At 46.3% G+C, this 22,479-nt stretch overlaps 1 protein-coding gene across 6 annotated transcripts in view; it reads right to left on the minus strand.

Moving 5' to 3' along the window:
• LOC120949572 (cytoplasmic polyadenylation element-binding protein 3) overlaps positions 1 to 22,479 on the minus strand; it is a 254,263-nt gene that overhangs the window by 138,143 nt on the left and 93,641 nt on the right. The window lies entirely within an intron of this gene.

Here is a 22,479-nt window from a genome sequence, read left to right on the forward strand (position 1 = left end):
TACCATCGGTTAGGGCCGCTGGAGGAAGTTACTTTAATCGAGGAAACAACTGTACCGCCAGTGGGCAAAACTGGGGCGAACATCCGAGCTAATGTTCGTGCTAAATCCCTGAGCAGTAATTAATGTGCCCTGCGAGAAAGCACTGCTATCTTTCTCTCTCTTGTTTCTCGCCGTGTTCGATCTGTTATCAGGTACCGAGCAGCCGGAATGTGAAACACTGGCCTCCCTCCCGAGGAAAAAGGGAAAAAAAGAAGGAGCAACGGGTTGAGAAAATTAATATCATCCGCTTCTCACGTGGCGCGCTATCGAGACCCCCCAAAGGACAGTTTAGCCTGTGCGCGGACCAGCAAGAAGGAGGAGGGAAGGTGGGGGGGGGGGGGAGGGTGGCATGCAACTTGAAACTTTTAAAAAGTGAGCAGTCCCGAGATTCTGAGCCGTGTTTGTTCGTACGATCTTTTTTGCTTTCTTTCGTTGTTTCAATTTCTAATCGAAAACTTTTCGATTGAGATGCAACCCGGGCGCAAAACGGGTTTCCCCTCTCCATCTTTCCCTCTCCATTGGGAAGGGTGTTCTTCAGGAGGAAGGAGTGGATAGCACGCAAACACCGTAGAACAAAGCTATCGAAGTTTGTATTCTAATCGTTCAACTATTGTTTTGTACTGCTTTTCTTTTTCTTTTTCTTTTTGCAATGTGCTGATGTGCTCGGCAGTGTTCCGGCTTCCCTCATGGTGAAAGACATTCCACCAGCGGGGCCAAACGGTTCAATTGGGGAAAATATTTGCTCACAATTGCCATTCCCAGCTCATTCCTACACTTGGCGAGGAGGAAGGGTCCCATTGCCATTTCACTCAACACAGCATTAAGCACGGTACACGTACATTAGCATGACGATAGCGCATCCGAGATGCTGAAATGACGAGCAAAAAAAAAAGAAGAAGAAGATAAAGGAAGAACCAATGTGCCCGGGTTGCAAAAGAGGTGACAATTTTCTACGGAGGTTATCTCCGGTGACTCGTTGCGGGTAATTGCATACTTCCTGGCGCACGATAAGTATCGTTTCAGTTGTCCGCCGTCCTCCGTTGTCACTGACAGGTGACAGCTGCAAAACTCTTATCTCGCTTTGTGCTGCCTGTGCTTTGGTGCACCCTCTGCTTCATCATCCCTACCCCTCCCCCCCCCCCCCCCCGGACCATCCATCCTGGGTCGATGAGGAACTCCGGAGTGTGTGTGTTGCCTTCGCATGTCTGCTGTTGGAAGTGTGCTTCTTGAATTTTGCCTTTTGTTCGCTCTCCCTATTTCCCTCTATCTTTCTCATTTCTTCCACAACGGGTCGGTACAGTGGAAAACTTAATTTTGTTCTTTTGCTAGTTTGCGAGCGAAATTTAAAGCCTGTTTTATTTTTACGAGCTTTTTCTTCCTCTGCCGACTTTACCGACCGCCTTTTACGGCCTTCTGTGCCAGGTTGGGTGTTAAATTTATGTTATCCTTTCACATTAACTTTATTATGGTAACTTTCGCCGTAGCTAATGGTGTTCGGGAATTTTTTGTAAAGAAAAAATCTTCATCTACCTAGAAACTCTTCAACAATACTACTAAACAGTGTTAAAGTTATCTAACAGAAACGAAGTGGGAAATATTCCAAAGCAAAAAGGGGCATACAAATGGTAGGAAACTAAGCCGTGATAATCCCCCTCCATCCCGAGCATAGACGCACATCGATCTGTCTAACGATTTATTATTTTCATGCTTGATTCGTCATTGCTACAAGGGGTCTCCCACTTCTTCGTTGATGCGAAACGGCGGGTTGCCAAGTGTGCGCCGCTGTCCGAAAATCATCGAACGTCAAAAGCCGTGGGTCAAAATGGGGGGGAGAAATAAAAGGACCGCACCTCAACCGGAAGTCGTTAACTTGTCATACCGTTGACGGAGGATGCCCAGGTCTCCGGTCCGGTCCGTGTTTCGGGTTAAACGAAACGTCATAGAGAAAGAGAGAACACGAGCGAGAGCGTCAAGTGAAGAGTAATGGAATTCATTAATTTCTGCTTACGTGAGTATTCAATTTTTAGCAGCTCGCAGCGCTTTGGTCCTGGTCGTCTCACACCTCAAAAGCGGACAAAGACAAAAAAAAACCGGAACAACGGGATGAAGCGGACAAGAGGTCAGAGAGTCCATCGTTCCGAGAAATCTGGTACAAAATCTTTGCTGTCGTCCTTTCAGTTGGGGAGGGTTTTTTTTGCTGTTGTTGCTATGAAGAAATCAGAAGGAGCATGAGTAAGGATGTCTTACTTTTTCCTCACTTCGCTCAATCTTTTCTCATTGTGTGCTGCCGGCGCAAGAGTCACAAGCGAGTGCGAGGTGCCGGTGAATGCTTTCCCCCTCCCATTGAAGCAGGTAGCACCGATGTGATTAATTACACTCAAGACCTCACGGCTTGGGCCCGGCAGGAAACGGAACGGTTTTTGGGGTGAGGGCGCACCTGAAGGGGGGGGGGGGCCTCCGGATCTGCCACATCCTGGCAGGAGCAGGCGGGGTGGTGTAGGGGGGTGCACAAAACCCCAAAATCGCAATACCCAATGATGGCGGTGATGGGGTAGCCTTTGTTGCAGCCACCGCACCGAATTTCTATTGTGTAACTCCATTTCCAGCGTGCAGGGGGACGGTGGACAAACAGGTGCAAAAGGTGTGCGACGGGTGTCGCTTCCGGTTGTGCTCCGGAAGGTTGGAGGATAGGCAAAGGGCACCCGTTGACGTCAGCATTGGCCTTCGGAATTGGCTTAGGTGAAAGTGAGCGAACAGCCAGTAGGAATACGAATACGGTGTTCATTTGTTTCATCGTTACTACCATTGAGCGTACAGAATAACAACAGCCCCAAAAAAAAAGAGGTCGGAAGTCTGCCCCTCATCCCTTCCCCTCCGCCACGCACCCACAGTGTACGCTCAATCAGAGAAAAAGAGCGCAAATAAACAACCATTTTGGAGAAGTGAGCGCCATGCTGCCGCACAAGGGACGGTGGTGTGTAAAGCTGGAGGGAGGAAAATGAAAAATGGCCCACCACCAAGTGCTGCCCCGAAAGTGCTGTGGCAAACCGCGGCAAACGCTTTGTGTGCTCACTGCTGACTGCTTTCGCGCTTGACAGCCGGTTGGGGCTAGTTGTCACGTTGACGCATTGTTAATGGACGCGGTGCAATTAGTAGTGCAGTGGCCGAACGAGAAGGTACAGTGCGGGGAGCACAATTATTTGATACTTCTGGCTGACCGGAAGGGAAGAAAGTGTCATGGAGTTTAATTGGTTGAAAGTTTAAAATGAGCATTAATTTTTGCAACTTTTGTGTTAAGGACGCATGCACCCATTGAACGTCTGCAGTGAGTGTGACGGGGTAATTGACGACTTTTTGGAAACAGTTTCGAATCATTTGTTTACATTTTTTTTGATAAATATTTAAGCTTTCAGCGGTTTTTGCCTGTTTAATAATTTGTGAACTCATTATTTACAGACAACTACTGCGTGTAATCTTTTGCTACCACCAAAGGTCTGCGCCAGGGGGACGGGCTTGCCTGTCTCCTATTCAACCTGGCGCTAGAGAGGGCCATCCGCGACTCGAGGGTGGAGATTACGGGAACCATTTTCTATAAGTCAACCCAGATCCTGGCACACGCTGATGATATAGACATCATTGGTCTACGGCTCTCCTATGTAGCAGAAGCCTACCAAGGGATCGAGCAGGCGGCAGGGAGCCTCGGATTGCAGATAAACGAGGCAAAGACCAAACTGATGGTGGCAACATCAGCGGGCTTACCAATAAATAATCAGAATCTACGTAGGCGTGACGTGCGGATAGGTGAACGCACTTTTGAAGTCGTCCCACAATTCACCTATCTTGGGTCAAAGGTCAGCAACGACAACAGCATGGAAGCTGAGTTGCGCGCAAGGATGCTGGCTGCCAACCGGTCATCCTACAGCCTCAAAAATCAGTTCACCTCAAAGAACCTGTCGCGACGGACGAAGCTGGGACTATATAGTACCTATATAGTTCCGGTACTCACATACGCCTCTGAGACATGGACACTGTCCAAATCTGACGAAATCCTCTTAGCCGCATTCTAGAAGAAGATGCTCAGAAGGATACTTGGTCACGTATGTGTGGAAGGACAATGGAGGTGCCGCTATAATGATAAGCTATACGAGATGTACGGCGACCTCACTGTCGTACAGCGTATCAAGCTCGCCAGGCTCCGGTGGGCTGGCCATGTGGTACGCATGGAAACGGACGACCCAGCCCGTAAAGTCTTTATAGGCCGTCCACAAGGACAGAGGAGGCGTGGTAGGCCCAAATTGAGGTGGCAAGATGGCGTGGAGGCGTCCGCCATTAAAGTCGGGATAACAGACTGGCAGATGAAGGCGCGAGACCGTGAGCGGTTTCGGGGACTCCTGAGGCAGGCCAAGACCGCAAAGTGGTTATAGCGCCGAATAAGTAGTACTGCGTGTAATAGCATTTCATTCAACTTCAACTATCAACAATTTATGGTATTATGCACAGTACTAGAAGGATAAAACTGATTGTATATTGTTGAAAATACGTCACGTAGAATCCTTACATTTCAAAAAGCTCAACTGCCTGTGCCACAATGTACCACTTTATAGCCTTTATGACAGGTATGCTGTTGTGCATAGTTATTTCTTCATGAAAATCAAAAAAGCGTGACAACTATCTCACATAAAGTGTGGTCGGCGTACTCCCTGCTCCAAAATATGCTCTACCAATTAAAAACCACAATATGAATATACAATTAAGCCACTTGCCAGTGCTGCCCTACTCGCGCTTACTTCATTTCGATGCATTTTAAGCTGATCGCAGATCGCACTCCCTACAACCCCGTGTACCGGGGTACAGGCCCCAGGTACCATTGCACCGTACCAACGCCGTACGAGAGCGGCACTGTGTGTTGGAGCGTTTCATCTCCGCCCGAAAGTTTGCGCATAAATAATTAATGTGCGTATCTGCGGCCGTATCTCTATGCAATGTTTAATTTATGAGTTTAATTAAATTTTTAATCGGCACAGCGGTGACAAAGCGCTCATCTAGCTCATAATAGAGCCGCTACCGGTGAGTGGAGTGGCTTGGCGGCTGGTTTAGCCGCTAGTCCTCTAGACCGTACGGCGCCTTTTTCCGTACTCATACCGTGCTCTAAGAGGTAGCGTACGACCCAGCAAACGTGTGGAGTGTACGATGGCACTATTTACAATGCTGTTTCCCAGTGTGCCTCTCTCTCACACACACATACATATAAACACGTGTGTGGTGCTACTCCCTTGGAGCAGTAAATAACGGCAAAGAATTTAAATTTCAAATTCTGTTGAGGATAACTTTTAGCCATTTTTTTGAGGTTGTCAGTTTCTCCAGCCCTTATTTCCCGCTGGAGTGGTGTAAATGGAGCTTGCGTGGACAGCAGCGCAACGGGTGTGAGGCTCGTTGCCGTGTGCGTGGAAATAGATGTCGCGTTCCCCTACTAATTAGCGCGAAGGAAAGTGTGCGGGTAAAAGGGATATCGCCCCAATCCCAGGGCGCCATTTAAAGGGTGTCGGTGCGTGCTGAAGGATAATCGCACGTGCGTTGCCGTAAGTGGTGTGTTGCTATAGTGCGGACACGTCTGTGTGTGTGTTTGTTTGTTTGCAGCGTGCGTAAGCGCTCACGTGTGGACGGTTCATTGACGGTCGCTTGCTACATAAGATGAATGTTCTCGGCCTGCTAAGGATTGTTCTTGTAGAGTGAGAGGTTTGTGTTTGTATGTTTTTTTCTTCTTCTTAAAGTGAAGCAGTATAATTGATGCACTTCTTCACACAAGTGAAAGTGTCAGGCTGCAATTGGTCACGGTTGGTCGGGAGAGAAAGAAGTGACTGTTAAAAGGATAAGAACTATTTTCATTTTAGGCAAACGTGATTTGTTAATAGAAAGGCTTTAATGCATTTAAGGCTCAAGCGGGAGTCCTAGGACCGATTAGAAGCCTAAAGAGGACCTAAGCAGCGCATTTTGTGACAACCAAACGTATTTACCGGGCTGTGGCTATAAAGTGTTTACAAACTACATTCCTAATTGAGTGGATTCAACCGTGGAGCCCCATATTTCAATTTTCCTCTTAATGTCCACATCAAGACTCTCGCCGCTTGGCCGTTTTCTCCCGCTTCGCTATCGAGTTGTTTAAGATTCATCTCCGTGCACGGTTGAGCTAGTTTCCCAACCAATTGCTAAACACTGAATGAATGCATGAATGCTTAATATACATTCAGTGCTGCAATGCTCGCAAATCCCGGCTCATTTCCCGTGTGGCCGTCGGATCGTCAAAACCTGTCGGCTAATCGGTTCGGACGGTTATTGGAGTTGAAAATTCATAGCATTAATTGAAAAGCATCCAACATGCTGCTGCTATTATGTTAATTGATTTATCCATATTTGATAAAGCTCCTATCCGAACCCTCCTTCCCCGGGTGACGGGTGACGGGTGACATCGGGTCGCCTTTGCCATCCCGGGTGATGGAGGATGGAGGGTTTGGCGAAATAAATTGTCTGCCCATAGTATCCAGGACACAGAGTGGTAGTGGACTGATGGTGCAGGGGGTCTATGTTGTGTTGATGAGGCCAGTCAAAACACGCATTCCAATGTTTCTCGGACCCACCGCAGCGAGTAGAGTTCGAGGAAACTGGGGTTCGTTCGTTCGGCATTGAGCGCTTGGTGGAAGTGGAACATAACCTTGTGCAACTTTGTGTGTTTTGAAAATTTCACCTCAAAATGTACGTTAAAATTTCGGTTCTGCTTGCCCCATTTGCCCGGAAATAGCTCAACCCGATTCGGTTCGGTTTGTCTCCTCTGGATCGTTAAGTTTGTGGCACGATTTTGTCGCAGCAGAACTTATCGTGCGTTGAAAATTTTCCGTTTCAATTCGGGTATTCAGCATTTCGACAGTAAAATCAGTTCCTCCATTCGCTCCACAGTCAACGAAATGGGGCGTGTTTTTTTGTTCGATGCGCCGTAATTTAATTTACGCAATCGAGCGTTTGTTGGGCGGAATCGATTAGGAAAATTCGTTTGAACCAAACCCGTGCCCCTTAATTTGCAACAAACCCACCACACAATGAAAGTAAACGGAAAATGTTTGTCTGCTTCCTAATTTTCGTTCTCTTCCCATTTTACGGTGACACACACACCGACACCACAGTCACCACAATCAAATTTTAATTCACGAACGAAGGAACAAACGCGTTTTGCCCAACACTGTGACCAGAATCCTCTTTTTCGGGCGTGAAAAAGTTTCGCAGCGTAAACGTAAACCGCGTCTAGCATAGGAGCCGATGAAACGATCAAAAGAAGTACGCAGGATGCCGAATCGGGGTCGGTCGACACGATATTATTTAATTTATTCCTGAACCTGAAGCTCGTCACTAATGAAGTCGAAGCTGGTGTCATCTCGCCACCGTGGGCTACCCCGGATGGAAGATTATGGAAATGTGGCAAATGTACTCAAAACTTCGGTCGCCGTTTTGCGCGATGAAAAAGGGTAAAAGAGGTAAAGCAGCCCGCTTTTAGGTGCGGCTAGATAATTTGTAAATGCCACGTTTTCTGCGGGGATTTGGCACGCGATCACGGCTATAAAACACGCGTAAGTCCCGTATTTTACGATAAAACGGTGCATCCTTAAACGAACGGAATTCTCTTCCGCTAGGTGCAAAATATTGCTGTGAAGGTAAATTCCTACCACGCACTAAATCCACCCACTTCAATTACAATACCACGCCCGCACCATAATTGAGCCATTTTAAATGGCATTTCGGGAGGAGCGGGGGGGGGGGGGGGGGGGCACGCGTAACATCATCATCATGGGGCGCGAATCTTGATTGGAAAGTAACGCACTGCACTGAATTCAAATTAGTGCTCGGCGTTGGTGGAGCCACAATTCACCCCATTCCGTCGCTTATTGTAGTCTCAAAAATGTGCCATAAACATCCTGAAAAGAACACACACACACACACACACACACACACACACACACACACACACACACACACACACAAAAACAAATTGAGGACAATTTTCCCAACCCCACGCGGCACGCAACTAGCGTAGGGAGAGAGAGAGAGCAAAACTTAAAGCGAAATAAAGGCAAAAAATGCGCGTGAGCGAAACAACTGGAACCACAAGCATAAAACGTAACCTACTACATGGGTGGTGTGTGGGGGAAACCACCGGTACCTCTAGGAAGCGTGGCAGTATTAAAAATAATATAAAAAACAGCACCACAGCCATATCAGTATGCAAAGGAAAACAAATGTTAGTCAATGATGATTGCCCATAAAATGGTGTAACAGCGATAGTTAATTACAATTTACAGGCCCGCCGGCCGATCCTATCGCGAACCGACCCCAATAAACTAATGATCAGGTCGACTGCCCCTGCTTCTCCCCTTCCAACCCCACACAATGGTAGAGGCGCGCGCGTGTGTGTATGTGTGTTTGTGCACACAGTTGTGTGTTTATAATGTTTTTTTTGTGTGCTCCTTTATTTCGTGTTTACTTTTAGCTTTCCCACTGTCTTCACTGATTGAGGCTGCTCCCAAACCCCCCCCCCCTTTCACTCCATTTGTTCCCTCAGGTGTATACTAATAGTCCACTGGGACCGCCCTGGACTTCCGGGGGGCACCACGAGCGGCACCCGATAAGCGCAAACCGGCCCTTCGGCCCTGTAACTCTTCGCAGTAATGGCGGACGACATAAATCAACCCGAGCCGCCGCACACCGGTGTGTCCTGTACCGACCCGGACCGGGATCTGTGGCGTTGGACAAAACTTATTCGTTGTCACTTTAATCCGCTTCCGCTTTTGCATCCCTCCCAAGCAGCACGCCCCTCGCTCGATGCGCTCGCTCGCGGCCATTTAGCAACGGGAATAATTGAACAATAATTACCTCTAGGCCAGGGTGGGGTGAAAAAAACAACAAAAATAATGTACGAAAACAGTGGAGCGCTGGGGACATTCCGGGTGGGGATGGGTTTTGTTCGTGATTTTATCACATCCCGGTTCCGGTTCCGACTGATTCCGGCTCGACCGGCACAACAACAAATTCTCGACCGGCGCTGGGCCGCTTTATTGCTACTGAAATATATGTGGCAGCAGATAATGAGTAACTGAGGGAGGGGTAAAAAGAAAACACGGCGAACAAATCTTCGTGCAAGATTAAGCAACATTCTGCGCGAACCGGTACGCCCGCTCCTAAATCCACCCGTTTCCAGCGGATCAACGCTCAAACGATAAAGCCGGACCGTAGTGGAGTGGTTCTCGCGAGCAGGAAAATGTACGGAAAATCAACATAATGTTTTCCGCAACAGCCCCACCAAACCTGCCCGGACACGCAACACTTACGCACACACATTCCACGAACGTTGCCTCACACAGTTTGGCACAACGAATAAATTATTATTAATTAATTCGTAATTATTTATTTGCAAAACAGTGCTAACTGTTCGCAGTTACACGCTCAACTAATTATCGACGGTGCTGTTTGCTCGGCTGCATGGTGTGTTTGTGTGTCTCTTTATGTGTGTGTGTGTGTGTGTGTGTTGGGTGTTAAGGGAAGTCCTGTCACACCATGCACCGGGGCTGCATTTTCGACAGCAGTGTGGTAAAGCTCACTCGCCCGAAAAGGATCGATCACGTATGAATATTAATTAACACGGTTCGCGCTTATTCGCATGGCAGAAGGAACGAAACAACAACAACAAAAAACTGCTTTCAATGTTCCACCGTGACCGTGGTTGGTGAATGGGGCGCCTCTGGACCCGACTCACTACCACCATCACCATCACCACTTTTGTGCAGTGTTTTAATGTGCCATAACTTGCATCATTTTGGCACTGTTTCAATCGTGTTAATGAAGCCAAACTGTCGGATTTTTGGAATGGAGTTTGGTGCATTTCGAAATGTGTACCACGCTCTTGGGTTTATAGGGAAAGTGCAATGCCATTACCATGGCACATGAGAGAATAAGCTTTATCTTCATGCCCTTTGATGTGACATTTACCGATGTGAAAGTTTTAGTGAAATGCTCTCCCTTATCCATGATGGTTGATGAGAACTTGCGATGCGGAAAATGGTTTTTTTTTTGGGAAATTAATATTAATATATAGCGCACAGTAAGCATAGTATCGAACGCACAGGATCTACACTTTGATGTGCAAAAAGCATTGTATTTCTTACTGCCAACAAGCTTTATCCTGTGCCTTGATACCATCTGCACTATGCTGCAATCGTTACAGATCGCACCTCAACACTGAATTAATCATTTTGTCTACAAATACGTTATCGAATACTTGTGTAATTGCTCTACTGTGCTGTAATTAATGTATTACTGTGTCATTTATCCCAAGGTCCATTAAATAGATCAGGTAGTAGAATCTAGAGCCAAAGTGTATGTAGACCAGGTGGCCAGCTGCTTGTTATTATAACCAATTTTGAACGTCACTTTTTCACAGGACGGGTAATCACTTTTGCTTAAACAGGCTTTCTGGTAACTTGACGAATACACAAGATTTCATTCAGAAGCAAAAGCGATAAAAATCAGCTTTCTGCTTACATAAACCTTGGTACAAGCCCATCTGTATATTATAGTCACATTGATAGCTGCTCAAAAATTGCTATACAAAGAGCTGACAGGCTGAAATTTCAGCTGGAATACGCCTCTCTCAATGAACTGTTTTTTCAGCTTCATACTGGAAGGTTGCCGGAAGACTGGATGTTGAAACTCTGTCTTTAAATATTTACTTCCTAGTCTTTGTGGCTCGAACTTCCAGCAGTTTTTAGAATGGATTTTTACTCTTATTATGTTGGTTATTGCTCCAAAAATCGCTTAACTGGTCAAACTACTGAATGAAATTGTGGAAATTTACTCAAATATTTACAAAATTTCTACAAAATAACTTTAAAGATACATTTAACAGTATAAAATATGAGGGTTGAAATAATGCTTTACACGCTAAACATTTGCATACAACTTGAACAAAAATTACAAAAAAAACTTAAATTTGTTTTTTTTTTGTATCGCTACAAACTGTACAATCTCATCATGCATCAGCAAATGAGTCGTTGTATTTTTCTCCCCCCTTCGTACCAAACGTTTCCGGCACTGTTTGACCACCATCCCGCGCCACACGCACCGCACACCACGAGATGAGCAGCAACGATGGTAAATAATGACTGTGTTCCGATTCTGGCCCTCATTCATGTTTCGCACGTTCGCTTCATTCATTCGTGCCGTGCGTCTTTGTCAACCATTGTGTTGTGATTGAGGGGACAGTGGGGTGGTGGTAGGAAAGTCCATCCATAGCTCTTCTGAGGGTAGATTTCTAGCAGTAGCAAGTGGCGAACCATGTCGGTAAGTGATTTTTCCGACCTCTATCCCCTCCTCCCCGGGGCCCCTTTCGGTCAACCGAATGAGCGTACGTACCGAGGGGCTGTAAAGTCATTGAGGTGGAAGTTCTGTTTCGTAATCAAATTGAGTGCCTACGATTACGATAACGATCAACAGTGTAGTTCACACACACACACGCCACGACACGCCCGCAGGTCGTACCGGAAGAGGAACTGCTGACACCCTGGAGGACACTGAAGTGAAGCTGATGGGCTGGAAGGGGAGAAGGCATTGGGTCATTTGTGTTATCGCTATCGCGTGACCGAATCCTATCTTTGGTTGGTGCGTGCGTGGAAACATCTCCCCATCCCCACCTTACCGCCCCGTATGCACAAAGCAAACATCAAACTTTCGCGGTTTAATCGCACATGGAAAGGTATGTGTGCGTGTGTGTGTGTGGTTTGGCATGCACGCTCGGGGAAAGAGGTGCGTGATTGGGACGCCCGGAAACCAAAGCGGAAAACTGTTTGAGGAAAACACATTTTCACACCTACGCTCACAGCACTGGAGGGATTGACTGGATTGATGCGAGTGGACGACGTGATGTGAAAAGGATGGAGAGAGAGAAAGAGAGAAAGATAGAGAGAGAGAGAGAGAGCGAGAGAGAAAGAGAAAAAATATGACCCTAACACTTCAACAAACTCACACACATGATTCAATGATGCGTTAATTACATTTAATATGAACTGTCAATACAGTGGAGGTGGCAGTTGTAAAAAATAGCATTACAAAACAATCATGCAGTTTGTTCACTCCCTCCCTTTGTTCATTTACAGACACACACACACACATACACACACAAATTCAGAGCGATGACTTTACTCCAACAATACCACATGTGTGTGCGTGCGTGTGTGTAAATAAAACAAACAGGACCGCAATGCCGTAATTACAGCATGCCATGATTAACAAGGTGACAGTAGAAGAATGAGACAAAAAAAAACAGCAACGCACCATTGACCTTTTTAATGAGCACTTTGATTGTGTCTGTTGAACACACACTCACACACACGAACACACACGCATCTACACAAGCTTAATAAAATCCATTCAACTCCGTCCCGGGGAATGGGTTCCAGAATGCCAGCGTCATTCAATGCCCGCACCACCCATCTCGATCAATCCTTTACCCATTACGGTCGGTGGCGTTGGTTCATCAATCTTCGGTAAGGGGGGTTCGTCTCCTTTCTCAAATCGACTCTGCTCTAATCCCGGCGGCGGTGTGTAGGTATGGCCTGCACACCGCCTCACTGAGCTTCTCCCGGGTTTCCCCTAGTTATGCCACTGATCGATTAGTTGAGGTTGATTTTAATTGTGTTTGCAAAAGTCACTTTTCCACGCTTTTCCGCCAACTCATCGTGCCACATCGTGCGGGGTGCACAGTGAAGCAGTAAGTAAGTTCGTCTCACTTCCGTTCTCCGACGTGCTTTGGCGGGACTGGGGGGAAGTGCGAGAAGAAAATGCCCAAAGGCTGCGAGCTGTATGTGTGTGTGTGTGTGTGTGTTTGGGTGAGTTCTCAACTGTGCTCAACCGGTTGAGGTAGAACTTGAAAATCATCCCACGAGCGCTTGTGCAGGTCGAGCACAGGTGCACACCGTTAAGACGTAAGCAAACACATTCACGCTTACACGGTTACCCTTGTGGATGTGTGTATGTAGGTGGGAAAGGCTTAATCCATCAGATTAAATTACTCCCCATTTCGCTGAAGTTGGGTCGGTTCGGCAGAGGATTGGTGGGCTTGTGTGAAAGCGCCAGCAAAGCGAGATACAATCCTTTCTACGCTACAGCGGCTGACACGGGATTTTTCCCCTCCCCACTTCCTCAAAGCTCTTGGGGTAGAAATTCTCACATGCGCTTTCACACTTCTCACACCACCATCACCATCCACTGCCAATGGTGTGGACTCTAAACCCCTCCCTCTCCCAAACCTGGCGTCACACTTTAGCTGAATCACAAGACATAACCGCCGGAGAGAGTAAGCATGACTCGGTAGGAAAATGGTTCGAAATGGCAAAATGAAGGCCAAAGAGACTCATATAACCACACACATATGTATACGCACACAGCCAATGGGAACATGGATATGTGCAGGCGCAAATTTTCGGAGTATGTGTGGTGGGGTAGGCCTGTCTGATCAGCAGATTATGACAAACTCGTATTCGTTAGTTTAACAAGTATTCATTTGCGAATGCCAATCAAACTATAAATGCATTAAATCATCGGGATCGTAGTAGGATTCAATGCTGATATACGTATGAATTAGTGGTTATGTGTTATGGCATTTTATGCTAAAAAGTATACCATACAACTTTTACCTGTCCAACAACAAATGTCTAAACATTAATGCTCAACTATGAACAACAACTCAACGAACTGCAGTATTTTTTTCCTTATTTGGTATTCTTATTATAATTGTATGAGTTGAATGGTAATGATTGCGAGTAATTGAATAATTTGTGCTGAACAATTATAAATATTAAAATATATTTGACGTTCACAGAAACTGATCCGTAAACAATGTTTAAAGTGACACTGAGCTTTAACTTAGCCATTGAAAACTAGTGATGTGATGTCCGGAGCGCACCCACGACTCCGATCCGACTCCAACTATTATTAGTTCGATTTCAACTCCCGCAAAATGGAAAGCACTAGTTTCGCCCAGAGTCGGCTGGAGCCTCCTGGGGCCTCCCGGAGTCATCCAGAGCCGTCCGGAGTCGTTCGTAGTCGTTCGGAGTCGTAGTCTTCCGGAGTCGTTCGGAGTTGTTTGGAGTCATTTGGAGTAGGAGTCGTCCGGAGTCGTTTGGAGTCGTTCGTAGTCGTCCGGAGTCGGCCGGATGGACTTCGTATATAGGCTTTTGTTTCGAAGGCCGACTCCGGACGACTCCGAACGACTCCAGACGACTCCGAATGATTCCAGCCGACTACGACTCCAAACGAATCCGTACGACTCCGGACGATTCCGACTCCGAACGACTCCAAACGACTCCGAACGTCTCCGGACGACTCCGAACGTCTCCGGACGACTCCGGACGACTCCGGACGACTCCGGACGACTACGATTCCGAACGACTCCGGATAACGCAGGTTGAACCTACGTTCCGGAGTCGATTCCGAATTTATCGGAGTCGGATCGGAGTTGACTCCGATTTTTTGTTAACTTGGGTACATGGGTACATCACTATTGAAAACAGATCTCTTAACTTGAATCTGAATACGATCTGTATAAAATCCTATTCTCTCCAATTCGTCCTATCCTATCCAAATCTATTTGAGCAAACGTTTACGGAGAAACACCGCATAAAATGCATTGCTCCGTTGGCAGCTGAACACTTCCTAGCCCATAAACAGTCGAATCAAAAGCTGATGAACGAGTGTGCACACATATGAAGAGTAAGGTAAAGCCTGTCGTGACCCATTTTGCAGCTCAAAACCATATATGCACACACAAACAATACTCACACGCGCCACACAAACACCACGGAAACTGGCCCACCAAATGTGTGTGTGTGTGCGTTGTTAAGATCAAACATCATTAAAATTTGATATTGCTCGACTGTGTGGGTGAGGTGAGCCGGGTTGGGGAAGCCTGATGATGACGAACAACAAACCAACCAGCCAGCCCCCAGTCCCTCGTTTGGTCGTCATCGTGATGAAATGTCCTACGATGATTGTTTCGGAAACACTACTCAACGTACACAATCGCACACATAGATATGTATACAAACACAAGGATTGCTTTTTAGTAAAGGGAAGACGATGCGGCGGAAACTCTCGCGCAAGACCGCAAAGGAGTACAACCTCTCGCTGGGATTTTCCTATGCGAGCAGCCAGCTCGCACGCACCCACGAAAGCGTTCGTTCCCTTCCTTCGTTCGTTTATTTATAACCTTAATGCGTGAATTATGTCCTTTCGGAGGCATATGCTGGCGAAGCCACTAATGTTCCCGGGAGAGCAGTACGACCAAGAGCGAAGCGAACAAGCAGGCCAATGAAAATACGTTCTGATCGGCTGCGCCACCCACAGTGTGTGTGTGTGTGTGTGTGTGTGTGTGTGTGTGTGTGTGTGTGTGTGTGTGCAGTGTTACCAGCGGCGGTGGATAATCCTGGTGCGCCCACCTTATGCTAGAGAATGCAGATTTAAAAGGCCTACACTGCTGCTGGATGAAAGGGGAAAAAAGGACGAAAGAGAGAGAGAGAGAGAGAGAGAGAGTGAGAGCGAAAGGGAGAGAGAGAGAGATGATAATGGTGCAAGCGTATGATTATGCTTTGGTACGGAGCCTACTTCGTCGCCAGTTTATGGTGCGGAAGAATGATGACGATTTTAGAAGCGTTCCGATGGCAACCATTACCGAAGATTCGCTCGAGCATATTCGCCACACGCCACGCACACCGGGCGGAACCACAATTGACTTGTTTCCTTGCAAACTGGCGGCAGAAAGGAATCTAATGGATCCTGGTGTAAGCCATAAACCCACAAACACACACACACATACACACATTCACCCGCAGATAGACCTCAAACCATGCCATTAAGCTTTGTGGGAAGGATATTGTTTTGCTTTGTTTTTTTTTTTCGTTCCATATTCCCTGCTTTACCTTGGAGCTTTTTTCTGCCGGGGGAATCGTTCGGTGCACCACATCATCCTGGTCTCCTGGTGTGTTTTGAGAGAAGCGGGCCAATCTAGCAGCAGGTCGTTGTATTGCCGAGTTAGTGGTTCGAGGGAGCGATCATTTATCATCTCGAGACATAAAACATCATGTGTGCGCGTGAAGACACAACCAACACACACATACCATTCAGTCAGAGTCATCAAACTGTTGTTAAACAGCAGCGGTGTAGAAAGGATTACACACCCGTAGAAGCAGTTTTGCACATGAAAGCTTCCGGTTGGCAAATTTATGTTTGTGCGTGGGTAAAAGTAAAACAGAAATTACTAACCATTGCTCAAACCGTGAGCTGTTTCTGTGCAAAGCTTGCGAGTGGATTGCTATGCTGCATCTACCTTGGCAACCAAAGGCGATGCTGCATGCTGCGAAGAGGCATGGATAGAACGCAGGCGCTCTCGTAAACCCATTTAACGCAGCGTTTAACGTCGTTACAAACTTATCAAACACGTGCTGCAAAATGAATCTCAAAATGCACTCGAGTGATTGACGGATATTGAACATGTGTGTTTCGGTATATCATTTCATCATTCCAATGTTCGATCCAAAAGTAACGGCAGCGAATCTCATCGAACAAAAACCTTGCGACACAGATCAAAGGTGTCTCGTGTCATCATGCCATTTCAAATCTGGTTGTTATGTGCTGCAATATTTATAACTCTAGCAGTTTTTTTTTGCCAATTTATTGAGCGTACAAAGAGCACTGGATTGGAAGATAAAACTTTTCAATCAACCGTGAAGAGATATTCGCTTTTTTGCGCACCGCTCTCGCGCACGTCTCGCATTTGCTGCAGTGGGCAAAAGGGCTGTGTTGAACGGGGGAGGCAGCAAGCAGCGCAACTGGAGAGTAATGTGCACTCGGTGCGGATGCAGTTTTACTACCATTCATCACCTGCCCAAAAAGCTCGGTTGCTCGGTTCAGCGACACGTACCGGATTGTTCATAAAACTGTTGGCAGTGCTTATGAGCCGCATTTATGACCGAACGCTCGCGTGATGGAACGCCGTACCTTTGTGTTTGCTCCTGCACGTTCACGGGGTGGGTATCTAAAAATTGGGTTTATAATTTCGCACGAATGCAATCACCGTTATCACCGTTGGTTTTAGTGGAAAGTTGAGTCTGCTGCCGCAAGCAAACTGCACCCACGAACGCACCTTTAAAGCTCTATTTTTGCTCTCGAAAAGTTAGTTCCAACCGCATCCAACTGGTAGGAATGGATTTATGTGACTTGACTATGCGTTTTGAAATTGATTACCGAATGAGCCGAATGAGCCGAAACATGAAAGGCAGAAACTCTCCCATAGGAAGCCCATAACTCTCCCGACCAAAACAGGGCCAGCGATTCAATGCGGAGAAGGAAATGAAATTAAGTTCAACAGAAGTGTATGACGAGCACGTGGTTCGTATAATATTTACAGCAGAAATAGAAGAAGAAGCTGGGCAAAAAATGCCGACAATATCTTCTGCTAACTTATTCATGCTTGCGTCGCGCACACTGAGCATCACACACATACACACATTTCGTATGTACAAAAGGGAACGATCCGGAATTCCTCAAGTTGCTCCTACACTGTGGACGCTTTGATTTGTTATCAAAAGAAAAGAGAGACAGAGGGAGAGAGAGAGAAAAAACGAACCCAAATCCTCCGGAACCGGATGGGACAGCAAGTGGGCAAAAGCTTCTGTTGCTTGGTATTAGCACGGGCGGGAAGGTGGAAACCGATCACCAGCACGCCGCACGCCCTTCCCAAAACCACCAACCAACCTCAACCGGCCCAAAACCGGACCCGTAAAGCGGACGAACCTTAATATCCTAGCAGCCGGCACACGCGTTCTCATAAATCTGAGTTTTTGAATATTTATAATAACTTTGTGCCCTCCCCCTCCTCGTGTGTCAGTGTGTGTGTGTGTGTGTGTCTGTGTGTATTTGGTTTTGGGTCCGGTTTTGCTCCAAAGTTCCAACTCACCCGAGCAGGAGTCCCCAAATGCCAGCCCAACAACATCGCCGGCCCTTCCGTTTTTCCCCCAACACTTCCCCCACGAGGCTCGTTCGTGACGTAGTAAGTTTGGCACGATTACTGACCATCCCCGAGGCCCCGTTCCGTTCCTTTCCATACGTACAACTTCCGCCTACTTCTCATGGGGGATTTCATTTCTTTTGCTTAAAATTGTGTGTGTTTCTCTCTCTCTCTCTCCCTCTCTCTCTCTTTCTCTCTCTCTCTCTCTCTCACTCTCTCACTCTCACACTCTCTCTCCTGTTCCTGCTGCTACGCTTTCCCTCTGCGACGCGGTAAGTTTTCCGTCATCATTATCATCATCAATAGTGGACGCCGCCGCGCGGCTGATGAAGCAACGGACGGGCAATGCCGAACCTACTGGAATGTTGATCGGAATTTTGATGAAGATGCTTCAGCCTCAGGATGGACGCTTCGATGGCGTCCGGAGAGTATTGCCCGTGTGGCTGTGTGGGTGGATGTGGGCAGAGGTTTTACTTTTCCCCGATGCACACAGCGTAGTTTGTTTTTTTTTTTTTTTTTGCTTCTGTTTTATACATTTTTGGGAACATTTCCTTATCTTTCTGTCTTTCTCTCTCTCTTTCCTTTGAGAATGATTGCAACATAAGGTATCGTAGCGTTTTGTTTGCTTACGAGAAAGAAACAAAACGAAGCACCCGAAGTAAGCAAAAACACACACACACACACACACATACTCTAGGGACAGCAGGCCAAACAGCGATGGCAGCAGGCCATGATCTTAAGAACCGGAATGTTTCGCAGCAGGGGCAGGATGCATGCTGGGGCGGTGGGAGTGGCGAGAGGGCTGTGTGGATAAAATATTGATTGTATAAGCACGTAGCGCTGAAATCCTGAGCGGCATGACAAGTTGTAAAAAGGCAAGCCATGGAAACTCGATCTGCGTATAATCGATGCTGCTTTTGGAGGGAGAGGGAGTTTCTGTCGGGGAAAAGTGGGCGTTTTGGTATTACTATCGCAATCGTACGCCTACGTTTGCTGTTCGCACGTTTTCGGTTTATTCTAGAGCTAGGTGGACAGTGATGATGACAGTGCCCGTTTGCTGAAGGACTTTATGAAATGAGTAAAAATTGTAAAGAAGTTAGAAAAGGAACAAAAAAAAAAAAAAACAGGAAGAGAGTGCATCGGAGTTGAAGTAATGTTATCTCTAGTTACTTGAAGCTCTCTTTTAGCTTTGCTTTTGTACGATAGCAAATAACTTGGCGAGAGATTCCATTTTTTCGATACTACAAGTCCACGGAACCTTTTCAGATATTGATTTGTTTTAATGGATCTTATTCCACTCGTACCCGGACAGAGTTTACAGACATCAGTTTAATCCATTTGAACGTAAAAATGCGATGATTTAATCTTGCTGATGAGCAAGATTGATGATGAACGATTCAATATTAGGGACATGAGCGTAACTATACTATTTCCCTCGCAGTGATGTTCCTTGTGATAAGCTATTAGTACATCTAATATGATTGATTTAATGTATCTTATTAAATCAAACTTTGAACTAGAGCCGGTCTGGTGGTACAGTCGTCAACTCGTACGACTTAACAACATGCCCGTCATGGGTTCAAGCCCCGAATAGACCCTGCCCCCATACGTAGAACTGACTATCCTGCTATGGTAACAATAAATCAAAGAAAGTCAAGCTCACTTCACCAGTGGGTACAGGCAGGCCTTGACCGACAGCGGTTGTTGTGCCAAAGAAGAAGAAGAAGAAGAAATAGTTTTGCCAATAATACACGTTAATACCATCAAAGGTATACAATTATATCATCAAAATAGCATACCTTCAGGCGTTTTTCACGATATCAAATAAGTTTCAATAATTTCGACATTTGACCGTTTAAAGATGCCAATATTGGGGCCCTTTCGGTTGTAAGTTCGTGGTCTGAAATTTCAGCCTGTCAGCTGTTTGCATTGTATAGCAGTTATCGAGCAGCTATCTAAGTGGGTATAACATACAGGTGGGCTTAACCCAAGGTGTATGAATTTAGAAGACTGATTCTTATCGCTTTTGCTTCTGAATGAAGATTTTAAGAGTGTTTTGAGTATTCGTCAAGAATCAAGAAAGTTTGGTTGAACAAAAGTTTTCACCCATCCTGTCAAAAAGTGATATTCAAATTTGGTTTAAAAAAAAACATAGTATGAGACCACCTGGACTACATATACTTTGACTCTAGATTCCACCACGTGATCTGTTTAATGCACCTTGGGGTAAATGTAAACAACACCGTGTTTTCGAGCAGGTACTCGAATCTAATTCTAGCTTTGAGGCTAGAATAATCTAGACTAAAAATTGCAGGCTAGTTTTGTGTGTGGTTTTGTATGGAGTGGTTACATGATATAAGCCTCCAACTGTCAAACTCCATACAAAAAACTGACTAGAATCGTGAATGGCCCCATTGATACATTTAAATTAATAAAAGAGTTTTTAAAAGTCCAAGAAGCCTTTATGTTCTAGTACGGCGATCGGCAAAGTAACGGAAGTGGCTTTTTGCCGTCTTTCTAATCTTCATATACTTTACATACATTTCACACATCTTTACTTTTAATTATTCATTTTGGCTCTTCAGATGGAAGCATCTTCTATAAGAGCATTTTTTTTAGAATATGTCTCTTTTTAGCATGTTTTGACAACTCCTCCTCTAGTTGATCGATTGCTAAAGTTCGTGAGCTGTAATTTGCACGTTTTGCCTAGCTTACTACCAAACAATATTCTGTGTAAAGTTACGCAAGTGGAACGAAATGCTGATCGTCGTGTTTTGCCCACAAATCGTAGCGCGTACGCGTGCAAAGTTGGATCGTCCCTAACTCTACGAAATCAAACTCCCAGCCAGATTGGTTGACAATGGGACCACAGCGACCATCCTTGAGACCGCCACAACCTAACCAACCCCGTCACGGCTAAACGTTAATCCGGTAGCAACGTGTAGCTCATTTGTGGCAAAGCCCGCTGGGACAGCCGACTGTAATCCAATACGTAACGCAGTGAGTCACGCGCCAAGGACACAAGCTGAAGGGTGACCGTCGTGGCCATCGGTGCGTAGATATCATCGTACCGGCCATGCACCGGCCGCTCGTATGTTTATCTTCGCAGTTTGCAGCTTCTCAACCGGTACATGTCCCCGTCGCTCTGCTGCACCAACACTCTGCAAATCCTATCACTAAAGGTCACGACACAGAGAGTGAGAGAGAGAGAGGGGGCTTGTGATAGAACTTTGAAGCAAAGCTCCCCTCATACGGGTTCGGTTTGTAGGAAAATGGCACAGGTGAGTTGTTAATCAAAAATTGAAATTGCAAATGACAAACAACGTTCGAGCATTCGGGGGGTTTCTTTCGCGGTGTAGAGCTACTCGAACATGCCACCAAAAAAGGGGATGGGAAGCTGTTATGCCGTTTGTTCCCATTTTGAACGAGATGCAAATGCAGCCTCTGCCGGGGTAGTGTGGAAGCCGTCAACGGAGTGATGTGTGTGTGTGTGTGCGTATGTGTGGTTAAGCTGTTTGTACAAGTGATTGCGCTGTGGACAAGCACTGGTTACCTACACAACACAGCTGTATGTTAACTTTTTCAAACGCCTGGCCAGGCTTCACCAAAGGCTTCGGTCTAAGACACTATGGCGACTACCTGTGCAGATTTATTCCCGACTACCCACCGCTAATCAGAAGCAGTTTTCCATTTTCAAAAAAATGCCTCAATTTCCCACCCAAAGGCTTCCCAGTAACGGTAACGAAAGAAGGGCTACCAAATCCACCGCTTACTAGGCAACCAACGCAACAAAGTAACCTGCTTTGTAGCGCAAAAACCCCTTTGGGCGAGAAAAACGATACGCCACCGATTGCGCCACTGGCTATCACGCGCAAGCACAAACACACACGCACCGGTCCCGCTGTTAGTGGCGTAATCGCTGGAGTGCTAATTTTGATAACAAACCGTAACGAGATGAAACGTGACGTGAAATGGGAAACAGTTGCGGGCCGGGTTTTGTGTTTTTGCTTGTTTCGCCGTTGCTGGTCACCGCGTCGCAGCCAAAAGGGTTGCCCTTGGGCCGTTGCCTCGTGCCATCATGCCGTGGATAAAGTGTTTAGTACACGGGATGGGCGAGACAAAATAGAGGCCATTTTTTTTATTCGTTCGTTCGTACGTTCGTGCGCTAGTACATACATCAAGGCCATACCATTTCGTGTGCAATGGTAAAGGGGGGAACTGCCTACCTTAGGAACTGCATAGACAAACAGGTGAGTTAAATTCTCGGGATGAACTTTTGTTTGTTTGAAGTAACTAAAACAACAAGACAGCACCTGAGCAGAAGGGTACTCCATAGTTTCGAA

This window comes from Anopheles coluzzii, chromosome 2 (genome assembly GCF_943734685.1).
Source record: "Anopheles coluzzii chromosome 2, AcolN3, whole genome shotgun sequence".
Classification (NCBI taxonomy): domain Eukaryota; kingdom Metazoa; phylum Arthropoda; class Insecta; order Diptera; family Culicidae; genus Anopheles; species Anopheles coluzzii.